The following is an 18,689-nucleotide window of genomic DNA, read 5'->3' as shown; positions in this document are numbered from 1 at the left end:
TCCCACTGGTCACACTACTGCTGATCTAGGCCAAAATGCTGCTGGCCACCTTGGCCACCTGGACCTGTGACAGCTCATCTTCAACATGGTTGAATAAAGCAATGAAAACAGATTTAAAACTTCTGGATCTGTTGTATTTTTGGTGGCATTCATGTGAACACAAAGTGCTTCCTATGATATTTCATTGGCTGGTTTACAGTTGTTCTCTGAAAAGAAAAAATGCTGCTTTGTGAATACGAATGGAAAGTTTTCTTCTGTGCATCTTCCATCCCCACTGCAGTGCACAATCCTCTTTGAAGACATTCCACTTGTCAGGAAATGGATATGAAAATCACTGGTATTAGCTGCCAGCAGTCTCAACTCACAACGGATTTACGCTTCCCTTGGCTTTCTCCTGGGTGACATGGCTCCCTGGAGCATTGTCCTGCTACTTCCTGCTACACACTCCTTCTTTCTCCCAAAAGACAAATAGTGATGCTGAAGGGAAATGGAAAAAAAGAAAAAAAGAAGTCAGGTTGGCTACAGAAGCACTGAGTCTCTGGGGATTCCTCCCTGAAGTAATGTGTTCCCTTAAGAACCATAAAGCCTGATTCCTCTCTCCATTCTCTCTGTCTCCCCCGCTTCATCCTTCCTGTCCCACTCTCTTTCTCCCTCCCTTTCTCCTCCTCTGCCTTCTTCCTTCCCTCCCTCTCTGCCTCCCTCTATTCTGCTTCTGAAGAAATAGTGCTACATCTACAAGCTATAACATGGAAGGAGAACATCAGAGTAGTGAAAGAAATATAAACCATTCCAGGGGAAGTAGAAGCCTGTTTCCTAAGGAATTGTCTTGGCTTTTGGGGAGTCAATTTCATCTCAAAGAATTGTTTTGATTGGAAGAGATCTCCAAGATCCAGGAGACCAACTTTGATTGCCCTTCTCTGGGCACACTTCAACAACTCAATGTCTTTCTGGTAGTGAGAGGCCCAATTCTCTCCTTCACAAGTGGCTTATGGAGCTCAGGCGCTGGCTGCGTGGTAACTCTTAGCTGCTGTTCAGTTGCCAGCTGGGGTTAAACCAGGACAGCTCCCTATGCCCCTCATTCAAAGTAAGACTAATTCTGATGCCTTCAGTCTTTTACAGAGGCTATGAAAGCCTCCTGTGACATATGGCCAAGTTTACTCTGTAGCAAGGAGTAGGGATTTAACTCTGTGCTCAGTTTCACTCCACTAAATCAGGATAAATATCAATCCAAGCCACATCATTTTCATCCCTTAGCCAGCACCCTGCCTTCTGCCTCAGCTCAAAAAAAAAAACAGATCCAGTTTGACAAATCAGAAGATCATAAAAGGCACAACCAGTGAGTGGTCAATCTAACAACATTACCTCTTACATGAACAAATCTTCACCAAGTCAAATGCTATTAGAGGGCAAGGAGGGTTCTAAATGTGCATTTTGCCCACAGGGAACAAAGGGAGGAATTTTCAGGGAGTAATCTCTTGCTGCTATAAATATTCAGCAGGTTATTGCTGGTAGTGATGTACTGGTGGTGTTAGCCTTCACGTTTGCTCACTTCTTTCTTCCCCCATCCTTTAGCTTTCTCTCTTCTCATTAAATGCTATTTGAACACCTCTTTTTCAGCATTTGCTTGTTTCAAAGTGCATGACACAATGTAGAACTTTCCTGGCATTCTAACCAATGAGATGCAATGTATTTTTAACCAGCACAAAGAAAACCTACTTTAAATTGAGAATTATTGTTAGCCCCCTCCATCCTTGCTGTTGAACTGTTCAGAGCCCTTATCACATTAGCACTGCATAGCCCAGAAGAAGGGTAATTACATCATCAGTCTCTCTTGGTCACTGTCTCAGCCCTTTTAACATCCTCATCCTTTGCATTACTTCATCATTTCATTTAATATTTTCCTGGGTTAGAATCCTCTCAGCAGCAGAAACACACTGAATTATCAGAATCACAGCATGGTAGGGGTTGGAAGGACTCTCTGGAGATCACTTCCAACACCCCTGCCAAATCAAGGCCTCCTAGAGAATGTCACACAGGAATACATCCAAGTGGGTTTGGAATGTCTCCAAAGATGGAGACTCCATGACCTCTGTGGGTGGCCCAGTCCAGGGCTCCTCTTTAGTTTGGATAGAATGTTTTATGTTCATGTGTGCATCCATTATCCCTTGTCCTGTCACAAGACACCACTGAAAAAAGAGTGGTTCCGTCATCCTGACACACTCCCCTTAATTATTGATCAACATTGATTAGTTCCCCCTGCCGAGTCTTCTCTTCTTCACACTAAAGAGCCCAGATTCACAGGAGCATAGAATTGTTTCTGCTGGAAAAGACCTCCAAGATCGAGTGCTCCATCAACCCAACATCACAGGTGTAAGCTTGGATATAGAAGGCTTCACTTCAACATGAGGAGAAACTTTTTCACAGTGAGGGTGGGGGAGCACTGGAACAGGCTATCCAGAGAGGTGATGGAGTTTCCTTCTCTGGAGACTTTAAAAACCCACCTGGGTGCCTTCCTATGTAGACTACCCTAGGTGATCCTGCTTTGACTGGAGGCTTGCACTGGATCTTTGGAGGTCCCTTCCTACCTCTAATATTCTGTCATTCTGTGATCCCTGCAGTCATTAAACCATGTCCCAGAGTGTGTGTCCATACATTTCGCCTGCAGGGATGGTTTTCAGCCTGAAGTTTTCTGTCCAAATAGACGGATATTGATTTTCTTTTATTTCAGAGTTTGAATTTTAACTACAAACAGGCAATAGAATCCTGTCTTTAATAAAATTCCAAAACATGACTATCTATGTGCGGCAGGGCACACTCTGTGGTAAAGGGTTGGACTTGATGGAAGAGACAGATCATCAAGTCCAACCCTTTACCACAGAGCTCACGGCTAGATCATGGCACCAAGTGCCACGTCCAATCCTGCCTTGAACAGCCCCAGGGATGGCGACTCCACCACCTCCCCGGGCAGCCCATTCCAGTGTCCAATGACTCTCTCAGTGAAGAACTTTCTCCTCACCTCAAGCCTAAATCTCCCCTGGTGCAGCCTGAGGCTGTGTCCTCTCATTCTCCTTGCAGGAGAGCTGGAGAGGGCCTTTTGACAAAGGCCTGGGGTGACAGGATGAGGGGCAATGGCTTTGACCTGGAAGAAGTTGGGTTGAGATGATACATGAGAAAGATTTTTTTCCACCGGAGGGTGGTGAGGCACTGGAAGAGGTTGCCCAGAGAAGTTGTGGAGGCTGCAAGTCTGAAAGCGTTGAAATTCAGGTTGGATGGAGCCATGAGCAAGCTAATCTTGCCATGACAGGATGAGGAGTAATGGGTTTAAACTGGCAGAGGGGAGAATTAAACTGGATGTTAGGAAGAAGTTCGTTCCAGTGAGGATGGTGAAACACTGGAACAGGTTGCCCAGGGATGTTGTGGATGCTCCCTTCCTAGAGGTGTTCAAGGCCAGGTTGGATGAGGCCTTGAGTGACCTGTTCTAGTGGGAGGTGTCCCTGCCTGTGGCAGGAGGTTGGAACTGGATGATCTTTGAGGTCACTTCCAATCTAAAGCATTCTATGATTCTAACCTGGTAGTAGGTGTCACTGCTCATGGCAGGGGGTTGGAACTGGAGGGTGTTTAAGGTCCTTTCAACCCAAACCATTCTACCATTCTGTAGGTTTTGTTATCTTTTTATTACATTTCTTTGAATGAAGAGATAATGCTGTTTCTGAAAGGGAGAAATGCTGATTCTTCCAAATTTACTCCAGCAACAGATGAGATCCCTGCTTTTCATAATTTCAGGGGACACAGAAGGTGATACTGTGATACTGTGAAATGTTATTATTAATTGATGCAAATCTTCTCTTTTTAATTACATAATCTATTTTCAGGTGTCTATGCTAGTGATAATAATAATAAAAAGATACATACATTAAAAAAAGGGGAGAAAAAAGATAAAACTGATTTAAAAATACTTATGAGAGCAGGCTGAGATAGCAAGCAACCTGGCACTTTTATCTCAAGCATCTCTTGCTCCCTAACAGTGTATCAGGGTCTCTGTAGGGACAGACATGGATATTTTACAAAATACAAAATTTCTATCTCTGTAGGTACAAAGCCTCACAAAGCCAAAGCCCTCTTGATAATTACAGGCAAGGAAATGAACATCCAGATCATAACGATAAAAATAATAATTCCAGACCTCTCAGAGGTCAAGATTCTGTCACTTGCATTAATAAAATGTATTTGAATAGTCCAGTTGCTCTGATGGGTCTCCATTCAGAGATGAACACTGCAAAGGAGGAAGGAAAAAAATCTGTTGGGACTGTACATTTGTCTAATTTTATGGCGTTTGTTCATCCTCACATTAGGATGCAGGTTGGGAATATTAAAATTCTTTTTTTCCTGATATAAGAAAAGCCTGGATGAGGCACTTAGTGCCATGGTCTTGTTGGCTGGATAGGGCTGGGTGCTAGGTTGGACTGGATGATCTTGGAGGTCTTTTCCAACCTGGTTGATTCTATGATTCTAAGAACAGGAGAAGTTTTATTTAGAATTGTTTAGTAATTTTGTTTGGTTTGGGTTTTTTGGTTTTGGCTTTTTTTTTTTTTTTGTTGGCTGGTGGCTTGTTTTTGTTTGTTTGTTTTTGTTTGTTGTTTTGTTTTGTTTTGTTTTCTTGCAGAAAAGAAAGCTTTACTGGATCTACTGACAGAATCTGTGTCAAGTTTGTGTGGCCATGGTGGTGCTGGGTTGATGACTGGACTAAATGATCTTAGAGGTCTCTTCCAACCATTTCTATGATGCTAAACTGCAGGTCTTGTAAATAGCTGTGTAAAAGGTGTGCTTTGCTGATAAGCTTTGAAGTTATCTAGAAAGCAGCAGGTGGGACAACAAGGGATGTGGTGGAGACAGACTTCAAACAGAACTATGAGGTCTGTTGCTTAAAAGCAAAAGAAATAATAAAGTCACAGGCATGTGTCTGAAAAGAGAAGCCTGTAGCTACAGGTCAAGCTGCACATAACCTTTGAAAGAGACCTTCTCCTGGGGAGACTGTGTCTATGACAACTGTGTCCTGGGCTGCATAAAGTGAAGAGTGGCCAGCAGGATGCAGGAGGTGATTCTGCCACTCTACTCAGTGCTGGTTAGGCCTTACCTGAAGGACTACTTCCAGTATTGGGGCCCTCAACACAAACAGGACATGGAACTGTTGGAGAGAGTCCTGAGGAGGGCAAAAAAGATGATCAGAGAGCTGGAGTACCTCTTCTATGAGTACAAGCTGAGAGAATTTGGGCTGTTCAGACTGGAGAAGAGGTTGTAGAGAGACATTGTAGCTGCATTTCAGTATCTGAAGGAGATTTACAGGAAAGTTGGGGACTTTGGACAAAGACATGGAGTGACAGGACAAGGGGTAATGGCATTGAAGTGGAAGAAGCTGGATTGAGATGAAACATGAAGAATGAATTCTTTCCTATGAGGGTGGTGAGGCACTGGAACAAGTTGCCCAGAGAATCTGTGGAGGCTCCAAGACTGTAAGTGTTGCAAACCAGGTTCAATAGGGCCTTGAGCAAGCTGGTCTATTAGGAGACAACTCTGCCCATGACAAGGGGTTGGAACTAGATGACCTTGACCCTTTCCATCCAAACCATTCTACAGCTCTATGAAATAGCACAGCAGCAGTTACTGGGGCTGGTTGAAGTGACTGTCACAGAACTAGCAAATCGTTTCTGTTTGGAGCAGTCCTACTTAGACCCTGGCAACCAAATGTTACAATCTACCCAGATAACTGAACTAAACATCTCTACTTCAAGGATGGGTATTAGGAAAATTATCCTCACAAAAAGAGACTGTCCAAGGAGATGATGGAGTCACCATCCCTGGAGGTGTTTCAGAGCTGCAGATAGTGGTAGCAGCATAGCAGTAATGGTGGGATTGCAAACTCTAGGAGAGTGGTTGGGCTTGATGATCTCAAAGCCTTTTTCAACCTCAATAGTTCAATGATTCTGTGATGCAGAGGTGGCTATCAACTCACAGGTATGTGTCCCATCTGCGTCTCTGTCAGATGTCATCATCTGTCATGCTGAAGGAAAGACAATGTCCCTTTATTACTGCCTATGGTGGAGAAAAAAAAAACAACAAAAGAAAACGAACACAAACTTAGAAGCAAATTAAGAACTTCTCTTCATGCTTCAAACCCAAAAGAAAACTGCTACCAGCAGCTACTACAAGTTCTCAAAGCTGTAGTACCTCCATGTTCATTTCACTTAGCAGTTGAGTTTTATTTATTTCTTTATCAGCAGCTGCACAGACCTGAGGCAGTACATGGCTCACATCTCCCCTAACACAGAGGCATTCACCCTAAGCAAAATAGATTATTTTCTCTAAATAAAATCCATGGAGCCAGAAGAAAAAAATAAAACCAAGAGATGAAGTATTGTAAGGAAATTGGGGGGAGGGACAGGGAATAATGTTAGGTGTTTGGAACAGACCTCTCGAGATCATTGAGTTCGTCCCCTCTACTAAAGCAGGATCACCTAGGGCAAGTCACACAGGAATGGATCCAGGCAGATTTTTAAAGTCTCTGGAGAGGGAGATTTCACAGCCTCTCTGGGCAGCCTGCTCCAGTGCTCCAGCACCCTCACAGTAAAGAAATTTTTCCTCATTTTGAGGTGGCACTTCCTGTGTTCCAGCTTATACCCAATGTTCCTTGTCCTGGCACCACCAAAAAGAGACTGGCACCTCTATTTTCACACTATAGTCATTGATAAGAACCCTTCTCTCAAGACTAAACATCTGCCAGTTCTGTCTTTCTTCATAAGAGAGATGCTTAAGTCTCCCAATCATCCTTGTAGCTCTCCATTGGATTTTCTCCAGAACTTCCCTGTCTCTCTTGAACTGGGGAGCCAAAACTGGACACAGTATTCCAGGTGTGGTCTCACTAGGGCAAAGTAGAGGGGGAGGAGAACCTTTATAGACCTGCTGGACACAACTTTACTAACGCACCCCAGGATGACACTGTCACTTTTGCACACAAGAGCACTTTGATGTCCCATAGATGACTTTTTGACCATCGGGACTCCAGGCTCCTTCTCCATAAGCCTCCTTTCTAGGAAGACAACCCCTAGTCTACACTGGTGCCTGGTGGTTTTTCTCCCCAGTTGTAGGACTTTATTGCCTATCCTCATTGAATGCTTGGCAAACACTGAGGTCTGATAGAAAGGAAATGATAATTACTGTGTTTGTGTCAATAATTAGACTAATTTCCCTCTGAAAAAAAAAAGCAACAACATATTCAAGGAGCTAATTTCCATAGTGACGACCTCATGTGATGTGATTTACCTAAATCTGGGACAGTGTTGTAGAGTGAAAAATAATTTGCTGGATAGTGGATTGCATAGGCCAGTTTCTGATCTACTTATGTTGACAAAGAGACATCTGACTCCTCCTGATTTTCAGAATAATAGAAGGGTGTTGCAAGTCACCCTTCAAGATTATCTAAGCCAACACCCCTGCAGTCAGAAAGCTCCCCAGGATGATGTTTGCATCCTCTTCCATGAAAGTGTTTAAAAGCCTTAGAGATGTGGTGTTGAGGGACATGTTCCAGCACTGCATTTGGCAGAGTTAGAGAATAATTGGACTTGATGATCTCAGAGGTGTTTTCCAACCTTAATGATTCTGTGATTCCTTTCTAAGTTGGTCCTTTTTTCCATTTAGGATTATTTTTTTTTTTTATGTTGTTTAAAAACTGTTATTTAAACTTTCAAGTTTGTTATTTTCCAAAAGACTACAGAGAGCTTTAGATGACTAATCTGAAAAACATCTGCCAGCAGAAAAGGTCTCTCTCTGACTGCAATTTCCCCGTTTGTTTCATTAAATGCTTTGTATTTATTTTTCCAGCCTGCTGACGAAACCTGAAACTACAAAGGTAATCTAATTTGTTCTGCTCCTGAATAATTATCACTAATAAGGATTAGTTAGCTCTTTGTCTCTCCTCACAACCACCTATTCTGTCACAGGTACTCTGCTTGCTATCATCATTCACTGCTAGGTGACAGGGAAATCCCTGAAGAATGGACTTTGAAATGCTTATTATTGTTTCCTTAAGTCACTCTGCTTCTAATTCATTTAAACAACAGAAGCAATCTGAAGAAGAACTGCAGTGGAAACAAAAAAAAAAAAACCCAAAAGAAAAACAAAAACACCAAGATTATTGAAGTCATTGATCCAATGTCCTGTCAGTTAACAATTTTTAAGTTGTGGAATTTTTTTTAATAGCAGAAAAATAAGTTCAAATACATCTACAAATAGATAAACTCATCAGGCAAATTGCCAACTGACTTCATGTCTTGGGTAGAAAATCACATTGATGAGCAAAATTTAATTAGAGTAGATTTTTTTTTGTATCTGTGAATCATGTCTTCACACAATCAAATCATCAAGCTCTGGTAACAACTAGATGTTTGGTTGATACTTGCAGACCTAGAGAAGCGTTGGGAAGCTACTGCAGTGTGCCCTGACGGAGAAAGTCAGGAGGAAAGATATGCTTTTACCCGTAAGCCAGCTCCAGTTTTCATAAATCTATAGAATCCTAGAATGATTTGTGTTGGAAGGGATCTGCAGCATCATGTAGTTCCTTTCCCCTTCCTCAGGCAGGGGCATCTTCCACTAGACCTCTTTGCCTAAGGTCTCATCCAACCTGGCCTTGAACACCTCCAGGGAGGAGGCAGCCACAACCTCCTTGGGCAACATTTTCCAGCGTCTCACCATCCTCACTGTAAATAATTTCTTCCTAATCTCCAGTATAAATCTCCTCTCTTCCAGCTCACATTGCCCCTCATCCTGTCACTACAAGCCCTTGTCAAAAGTCCCTTGCCAGCTCTCTCATAAGCTCCCCTCTTAAAGTTGAGTCAGTAACTGCATGAACCTTTTCTTTCTCCATGCTGAGAAGCAGCGATAAATTCCTTTCATCATTCATGCTGTAACAGGTACGTTGCTGGATGAGTTTTAATTTCACAAATAATTCTAGTGACCTTTTTAAAAATCCCCATAGTTTATCTTGACACAAAGATAGCTGATGGAACAGTTTTCTTCATTTTCCACATTGCTGCTAGTTCTTATCAAGCTGTCAGTCAAAAAGAACTTACATTAAAATCCTTCATTCTTCCAAACTCTTCTGATATAGAAGTTCAAATAATGTCCATAGCAAGAGGGAGACCTATAAAGTCCAAGTCATGCTATGCACTAGAAGATCAATTTTTAATCAAGATTGGCAAATATTTGAAGAAAAGCACCAAACCAACTGATGTTGTTTGCACGTTTGGTGAAATCCTACCATGATTACAAACCTAGAGGAGTTTAATTGAGTAAAGGTTGAGTGAAAGCTGAGTAAGAACTTAAGGATATGATTCATATAGACACAGAGTTTTGATAAGGTCTTGTAGTGATAGGATGAGAGACAACAGCTTTGAGCTGGAAGAGAGGAGATTTAGATTGAAAATTAGGAAGAAATTGTCTACAGTGAGGCTGGTGTGAGGCAATGAAACTGGTTGCCCAGAGAAGTCATGAAGTCTGCATGTCTAGGTCCCAAAAGTCTCTGTCTGGATGCATTCCTCTGTGAGCTGCCCTAGGTGACCCTGCTTCAACAGAACTATTGGACTCAGTCTCCAGAGGTCAAAGATTTACAAATTGCACTAGGGTGGAAGAAAGCCTCAAAGATCATCTTCTCCAACCCCTTTGCAGTCAGTAGGGACACCTGCAACTAGATCAGGCTGCCCAAGGCCACATCAGTATCCTCAGAAACATACATGTCTGCACAACCTGTTCCAGTATGTCACCATTCTCTCTGTGAAAAAACTTCCTCCTAACGTGCAAACTAAATCTACCCTGTTCCAATTTCAAACCACTGCCCAATGTCCTATCACCACAGGCCCCTCTAAAAAGTTTCCCCTCCAGCCATTCGGATGTTGAAATGTAGCTCTAAGGTCTTCCTTCTCCAGGTTAAACAGCCCAGATTCTTTCAGCCTGTCCCTATAGGGTAGATGCTGCAGCCTCTACTCATCTTTGTGGCCTGCCTCTGGACCCGTTCCATCAGGTCCACATCTCTCTTGTGTTGGGGGCTCCAGAACTGGACACATCACTGCAGATGAGGTCTCACCACAACAGAGCAGAGCGATAGAATCACCTTTCTTCTTCTACTGGCCACACTTCTTTTCATGCAGTGCAGGATGCTATTGGTCTTAAGGGATGCAAGTGCCAGTTGCTGCCTTCTGTCCAGTTTCTCATCCACCAGCTCCCCCAAGTATTTTTCTGCACAGCTGCTCTCAATCTCATCATCCCCCAGCCTAGACTGAGAAGGAGGATTATCCAAGCCTAGGTGCAATCATAGGTACCTTCCAACCTAGATGCAATCTTAGGTCCTGTTCAGCTTCTACCATTCTACAATTCTATGATTCTAAAGCTGATGTGGAATTTGGGTGTTTGTTTACTCTTGATTCTGAAACCCTTTCATTTTTAAGAAGGCAACACTAGAGAAAATGGGGATGTTGGTATATAAGCCACATCAGAACATGGGGGAAAAAAAAAAGCTTAAATATGGCACAGTGGATAACCAAAACCTCTATTACCTGGAAATTTGAAGAATATTTTTTACCAATCCAACTAAATGGGAAAAAAATATCCTTTGCTATAGCATATACCTACACCAAATTCTCTCTTTGGGACACATTCTATCTGATTATTTTGCCACTTATAATGAGAGGGATTAACATGGCAGCTAAAAAGTTCACAGGTTTTGCTTTCTGTCTGTTTTATCCAATATCAGCCAGGAAATTGCCTTGTCAGCCATGATTAAGGTGTTAATGCAACACTTAAAGGTCACAAAGGCTTTAGCAGAGTGAAGTAAGGTCACAATGATTATGATATTCAGACATGACTTAATGTAAAGGTAAAGGTTATTTAAATGTTTAATTGCTTTTAAATTGAATTGAGTTTGTGACCAATGGGGTGTCTTGGTTGACATTATTTACAGAAACACAGATTCATGGAATGCATCAGGCTGGAAGGGACTCTCAAAGGTCATCTTGCCCAACCACCCTGTAGTCAGCAGAGACATCTCCAACTAGATCAGGCTGCCCAGGGTCACATCTCTGAGCAACCCACTCCAGTATTTTGCCACGCTCATTGTGAAGAACTTCATCCTTATGCCCAACATAAATCTGTCCTTCTTCAGTTTCAAATCATTACCACTCCTCCCATATCATTTAAGATTGCTGAATCCGAAAGTTACAGACTCATAGAATGATTTCAGTTGGAAAAGAGCTTTAAGATTGAGTTCAACCATCTTCTATCTCTGCCAAGTCTGGGGTTAAACCATGTCCCTCAGCACCACATCTCTGCCTCCTTGAAACACCTCCAGGGATGAGGATTCAGCCAGTGTGTCAGTCAGGTCATTTTTCACAGCTTAGAGTTCATAAAGGAACTAGAGAAAAAAAAATGCATCATCACAGACTGAAGCTTTTAGAGCAAGATATTTCCATTTATATTCTTCTGTAGGAGATGCAGAAGGGGCTCATCTACAGAAGACCCTGGATTTTTCTTCTTGGTAGTCTTGTGATGGACTGGACTGATCTTTGTGAACACGTGAATCATAAAACCCTAGATTTGCTTTGGTTGGGATTTTCTTTGTTCACAATATGCTGCCAGATTATTGAAGGAAGCACCTTCCTGGGACTTGGTTTAGCTTCTTGACTTCATTTGTTAAGTCTTCTTGGTCTCTGGCATGAAATCTTCTCCATACCATAGAGTCATTTTGGATATAAAAGATCTTGAAGATCAGGTCCAATAATTCTTTACCTCTACCAAGGCTGGGGCTAAATCATGTCCTTTAGCACCACTTCTAGGCATCGTTAAATTACTTCCATGGATAAGGATTCAACCACCTCCATGCAAAGCCTGTATCAGTCTTTGATAACTCTTTCAGTGAAGCAGGATTTCTTTCATATGCAACCTAAACCTCCCCTAGTGCAACTTGAGACCATTCCCTCTCCTCCAATTTCTTATTACTAGGGAGAAGAGACCAACCCCCACCTGCCTCAAACCTCCTTTCAAGCTGTTGTACAGACAGAAGGTCAATGAAGCATATTCTTCTAATATCCAACCTAGACTTCCTTTGGTGATTTGGTTGAAGGTATTTCTTCTTATTGCAGGTGGGTTGGACAAGATGACTTTTGAGGGTCCCTTCTAACCCAGTGAAATCTGTGAATCTGTGGAGCAACCTGTGGCCATCTTCAACCAAGCAGTAGTGAAATAACTATAGAAAGGAAATGAAAATTTACTGAATGAAAACAAACTCAGGAGAATTTAGTAAGAGAAAAGAGCTACCTCTCTGCCCAGTCACCTGCTCAACCTTTCTAAATCACTAGTCCAGAAGACTATCAGAACTAGACCTTGAGGGCTGGTGTAAATAATAATGTACTATATGTACGTCTCTTAAGGCTTTTTTTCCCCTTTCCACCAGACACAGAAAGCTTACATGATGCAGCCAGTTAATAACCAGTTTTACCCAGTCATCTCTGAAAGCAGAGGACCTTTGCCCTCAGATCACAGAATTTCTGCTTAGAAAAGAACAAAGTAAAAGACCAAGGCTTGCAAGTGACTGTAACTTAGCAAAGTCAAGAATATGTGGGTGTTTCTCCTGAAGCTTTGTGCACTGTGATTCTTTGGTTCGCTTAAGGACAGTTAAAGCTTATTATTGTCTCTTAAGTTCAAGAAAAAATGTTTCTAAGATGATAATTCAGTGGGAGTGAGGCAAAAGGACCTTGTTTGAGCACCTATTTATTATGCAGAGAGCAGAACTGTGGTGTTATGACTGTTTTACCTGATCTCTACCTTCTAATAAAACCTTGAAGATACACTCCAAGAATAGCTCAGGACTGTGAGTCCTCAATTCTGCTTGTCTTGGTCTCAAAGTACTGTGTTAAATTTCAATATTCTGATCCTGAGGAGATTTAGAATCAGTTACAGAATGGTAGGAGTTGGAAAGGACCTCTAGAGGTCATCGAGTCAAATCCCCTCTGCTAGAGGAGCTGGCAGTTCTCATTGGAAGAGCTTCAAACTAGATTTGAAGAGAAAAAGGGGGGAAATCTAAGCTTTCTGAAGATAAATTTGAAGGAACTACATGAAAGCCTGAGCAGTGGTGTGCTTGCAAAGCCCTTTACTCTGCAGTCTTGATGAAGGCAGAACATGGACATCCACACAACAGCAAAGGCCCAAGGGTTACTAATGTGTTCCAAAAATGAACACAAGTCAGCAGCATTCTCAGGTGGCCAAGAAAGCCAACAGCATCCTGGCCTGGATCAGGAGTTATGTGGCCAGCACGACCAGGGAAGTGATCATGTTGCTGCACTGGACATTAGTGAGACCACATCTCAAATGCTGGGTTCAGTTCTAAGCCCCTCACTAAAAGAAGGATGTTGAGGGGCTGGAGCATGTCCAGAGAAGGGCAATGAAGCTTGTGAAGGGTCTAGAGAAGAGGACAGGTGAGGAGGACATGAGGCAACTGGGGATGTTAAGTCTGGAAAAGATGAGACTGAGGAGAGACCTCACTGTTCTCTGCACCTCGCTGAAAAGAGGTTGGAGTGAGGTGGGAGTCAGTCTCTTCCCCCTGGTATCAGGTGAGAGGATGAGAAGAAGTGGTCTTAAAAATTGTACCAGGGGAGGTTTAGGTTGGATATAGGAGAAAAAAATCATTCCTGAAACAGAGGTTAGGCATTGAAACAGGCCTGCCATGGAGGTGGTAGAGTTACCACCCGTGGAGGTGTTCAAGAAATGTGTGGGTGTAGCACTTTGGGACATGTTTTAGTGTCAACAGTGGCGTTGGGTTGATGTTTGTACATAAAGGTGTCTTCCAAGCAAAACAAGTCTACTAAAACATGTAAGCACCTGAAAATGCTCATGTAGATATCAAGGCTTCTTCTCCATAAAAGGTGTTCAGGATGACTAGGCCAGATGAAGAACATCTATACAAATGTAGGCAGGGTGGGAAGCAAACAGCAGAAACTGGGAGGCATTGTGCAGTAGGGAAGCTGTGACATGGAAACACAGTGGCATGCCTCACACAAGCAGTTTTTATAATTTGCAGAACCTTCTCAGAGAGAAAAATAAGAGCTAATGCTCTGCATTGCTCAAAGTCTCTGGGCAAGAGAAAAATAAAATCTTAAACTTTCCCTAGGATTTACTTTAAGTAATTCAGGCTAACTATTAATTTACATTATTTGCAAATAATTAAGATTAAAACTAAGGTGAAGAGAGAAGGAAAACATGAGAGCAACATTTCCTTCTACTTTTATAACTAGGGATTAAGTTAAGAAATAACCAGCTACTCAGTTGGGAGGTTGAGCAACCTCATTCTGCTTGAGGCTGACCATGGAAAGTCATAGAAAATCATAGAATCAGTCAGGGTTGGAAGAGACCACGAGGATCATCCAGTTACAACCCCCCCTGCCATGGGCAGGGATACGCTACGCTACGTCAGGCTGCCCACAGCCTCATCCAGCCTGGCCTTAAACACCTCCAGGGATGGGCCCTCAATCACCTCCCTGGGCAACCATTCCAGGCTCTCACCACTCTCAAGCTGAACAGCTTTGTCCTCATGTCCAGTCTGAGTCTCCCCACCTCCAGCTTTGCTCCATCCCCCCAAGTCCTGTCACTCCCTGGTAGCCTAAAAAGTCCTTCCCCAGCTTTTTTGTAGCCCCCCCTTCAGATACTGGAAGGCCACAAGAAGGTCACCTGGGAGCCTCCGCTTCTTCAGACTGAACAGCCCCAACTCTTTCAGTCTGCCCTCATAGGAGAGCTGCTCCAGCCCTCTGATCATCCCAGTGGTCCTTTTCTGGACACTCTCCAGCACGTCCACATTCTTCTTGTAATGGGGGCTCCAGAACTGGATGCAATACTCCAGGTGGGGTCTCCTCAGAGCGGAGTAGAGGGAAAGAATCCCCTCCCTTGACCTGCTGGTCACACTTCTCTTGATGCAGCCCAGGATTTGGTTGGTCCTTCAAGCTGCAAGTGCACACTGTTGGCTCATGTTTCTCATCCACCAGCACCCCCAAGTCCCTTTCCTCAGGGCTGCTCTCCAGTCAGTCACTGTTCAGCCTGGAGTTGTGCTTGAGATTGCCTCGACCTAGGTGCAGGACCAGTTCTCCTTGAAGACTGATGGTTGTTTTTCTTGTTCTATAATCTCTTTATTTTTTTTTCCACTTAGAAAAAAAAAATCCCAATCTTTTCAGTATGAATTAGAAGGAAGCATATCTTAATTTTCTGGTCCTTGCCATTACTGGTGCTATTAGTAATATTTACTTCAGTTTTTCCCTTTTTTTTTTTTCTACATAGATGATCAGGGGAGTAAAATAGCAGAAATTCCTTTTTATTCAACATAGAATCATAGAATGAGAAGGTTTAGAAGGGGCCTCTAGCGATGATTGAGTCCAACTTCCATGCCTTCAATGTCATCTTCCATGATGCCAGATCACCTAGGGCAGGTCTTGAAGGTCATTGAAGTGACAGACTCACAGAACCACAGAATTAAAACAGGTTGAAAAAGACCTTTGAGGTCATTGAGTCCAAGCTATCACCTAACACCTTCTAATTAACTAAACCATGGCACTAAGTGCTTCATCCAGCCTCCATTTAAACACCTCCAGGGATAGGAGCTCCATGACCTCCCTGGGCAGCCCATTTCAATGCCAATCACTCTTGCTGTGAAGAACTTCCTAACATCCAGCCTGAACCTGTTCTGGCATAGCTTGAGGCTGTGTCATCTTGTTCTGCCCCTGGGTGCCTGGGAGAAAAGACCAACCCCACCTGGCTACAACCTCCCTTCAGGGAGCTGAAGTATACAACCTCTTTGGGCAGCCTGCTGCAAGAATCTCTCATCCTCAAAGCAAGGAATTTTCTCCTCTTGTTCAGGTGGAACTTCCTTGGTTCCAGTTTGCATCCACTGCCTTTTGTCCTATCATAGAACCCCACTGAAAAGAGACTGTCCCCTTCTTCTTGACACCCACCTGTCAGGTATTTATAAACATCTGGAAGATCTCCTCTCATGCTGCACTTCTCCAGGCTAAACAGTCCCAGGTGTCTCAGTCTTTTCTCGTCAGACAGATGTTCCTGTTCCTTCATCATCCTTGTAGTACTCCATTGGACTCCCTACAATACATACCTGTCCATTTTGAACTGGGGAGCCCTAAACTGGACACAATACTCCAGCTGTGGTCTCACCAGGGCAGAGTAGAGGGGGAGGAGAATTTCCCTTGACCTGCTGGACATGCTGTCCTTGATGCACTGCAGGATATCATTTGCCTTCTTGGCCAGGAGAGCACATTGCTGTCCCATGGATAACTTACTGTCCCCCAGGACTCCAAGGTGCTTCACCACGGAGCAGCTTTCCAGCAGGTCAGTTCCTAAGCTATACTGGTGCAGGAAGTTTCTTCTCATCAGAATATGCTGAAAAATCAGAAATTTATAGCAGCAGAAAGGTTTTATGTAAAGTCTCTTCCTAAGTACATTCATCAGTTTCTTGTTTATGACTCCAGGGTCTCTACTGCAGGAGCATTTTGAATTTATTTTCATTTCTTGAGCCTTTTTTTTTTCCTCCTCCCTGCTTTCACAGAATGCAATGTTGTCTAAATGTGATTTCATGCCGAGATGAAACGCTGAGGGTAGAGGTGAGGATAACTGCTGAGGAGGAAGAACAAAAGAATTGTACACGCTCAACAGTGCCAACACCTTCACCAAGGATGTGCTGAGTTGGTCAGTTTGTATCATCTCTCCCTAATGAATTATCTCACTCCATACTGGTTCCAGAAAATCATGGTGTGCAGAAAGATGCTAAGGCTGTGCAAAAAAACCCACAGAAGTTTTGTCAATAAACTAAAGCTGGAAAATCTATTCTTGTTGACCAAGAAAATAAACAAACCACCAAACCTTCTGTTAAGTTTGTGCTAGGACTAGCCACTATTTTTTTGTTTGAGTTTCTGGAGTTGTTCAAGAAACATTTGGACATAACACTGGGGGCATGGTGGTGCTGGGTTGAAGGTTGGATGCAATGATTTTAGAGGTAATTTCCAACTCAGGTAATTCTATGACTATGAAATATGATCATTTGTATTCTTTGAAGATCAGTCCTTTGAACTGACTAGCAGGGTTCTATTTAATGTTTTATAGGTTTTCCTAGATTAGCCCAGGATAAAACTAAATCACACTGAAGATGTAGCTGAGTTCTTTTCCTATCAAAGATTATCCCAACATCTGTTGTTGAGGGCGTTCAGTGTAGCATCACATCTATGTGTTATTGCATCATCTCGAGGAATGGTGATTCAGACACCTCCCTAGACAGTCTGTTCCATTATTTGAGAGCCTTTTCAGTGAAGAAGTTTCTTCTGACTGCCAACCTAAATCTCTTTTGGTGCAGCTTGAGGCTATTTCCTCTTGTCCTGCCCCTTGTTACTAGAGACAAGAGACTGATCCCCATCTTACTTCAACCTCCTTTCAGAGAGCTGTAGAGAGCAATGATGTATGAGTCTCCTCTTTTCCAGGCTGAAGAAACAGAGTCTTCAGTCGCTCCTCACCAGACCTCTACCACTTGTACCTTCTCTCCAGACTCTCTATCACTTTCATTGCTTTTCTCTGGACCCACTCCAGAAACTCATTTTCCTCCTGGACTCAGGAATGGTGAGGCCACATCTTGAGTCCTGGCTTCAGTTTTGGGGTCCTCACTCTGAGAAAGACATTGAGGTGCTGGACTATGTCTGGAACAGGGCAACGAAGCTGGTGAAAGGTCTCAAGAACAGATTTGTTTGGATCTTAGAGGAAAATTCTTGGCAGAATTTTCTCTTCTCTCAAAGACTGGAACAAGCTATGCCAGGGGAGATTTAGGCTCGAGGTGAGGAGAAAGTTCTTCACTGAGAGAGTCATTGGACACTGGAATGGGCTGCCTGGGGAGGTGGTGGAGTCACCGTCCCTGGGGCTGTTCAAGGCAGGATTGGACATGGCACTTGGTGCCATGGTCTAGCCTTGAGCTCTGTGGTAAAGGGTTGGACTTGATGATCTGTGAGGTCTCTTCCAATCCTAATAATACTGTGATACTGTGATATTGTGAACAGACTTCCTAGGAAAGTGGTTGAATCCCCATCCCTGCAGGTGTTTCAAAAATGCAGAGATGTGGTGCTAAGGGACATAGTTTAGCCCTGGCCTTGGTAGAGTTAGAGAATGATTTGACTCAATCTTAGAGATCTTTTACCCACAAAATGATTCAATGATAACCACATAAATAAATGAGGAAGGCAGATTGATATATTCATATACCCAGAAAGACTCATACAAGATAATTACTGAGAACTCTATTTCACTCTTTATTCTTAAGGAACTTGTCAAACACCTTAGATTCTTCTGTCTTTGAATTAATCTCATGTAGTAATTTTAACTGCATTGTTTTTATTCATCCTGCATAGCAGTTTAATCACTTCCTTTAATTAGTTATAATTCTACAAGCTTTACAGTCATAATTTTACATTTTTCATTGCATTGTTAGTGTTGTATAATAGATGGGGATTTTATTTTATATTATAATTAAAAAATCATCATCATTCTTTTAACCAGGGATTATGTTCTCTCAAAATATAAAATAAAGGAGTAAAGGAGGAATAAATACAGATCTTGGA

Source organism: Pogoniulus pusillus, chromosome 9 (assembly GCF_015220805.1).
Source record: "Pogoniulus pusillus isolate bPogPus1 chromosome 9, bPogPus1.pri, whole genome shotgun sequence".
NCBI classification, from domain to species: Eukaryota; Metazoa; Chordata; class Aves; order Piciformes; family Lybiidae; genus Pogoniulus; species Pogoniulus pusillus.
This window is presented reverse-complemented; position numbering follows the sequence as displayed.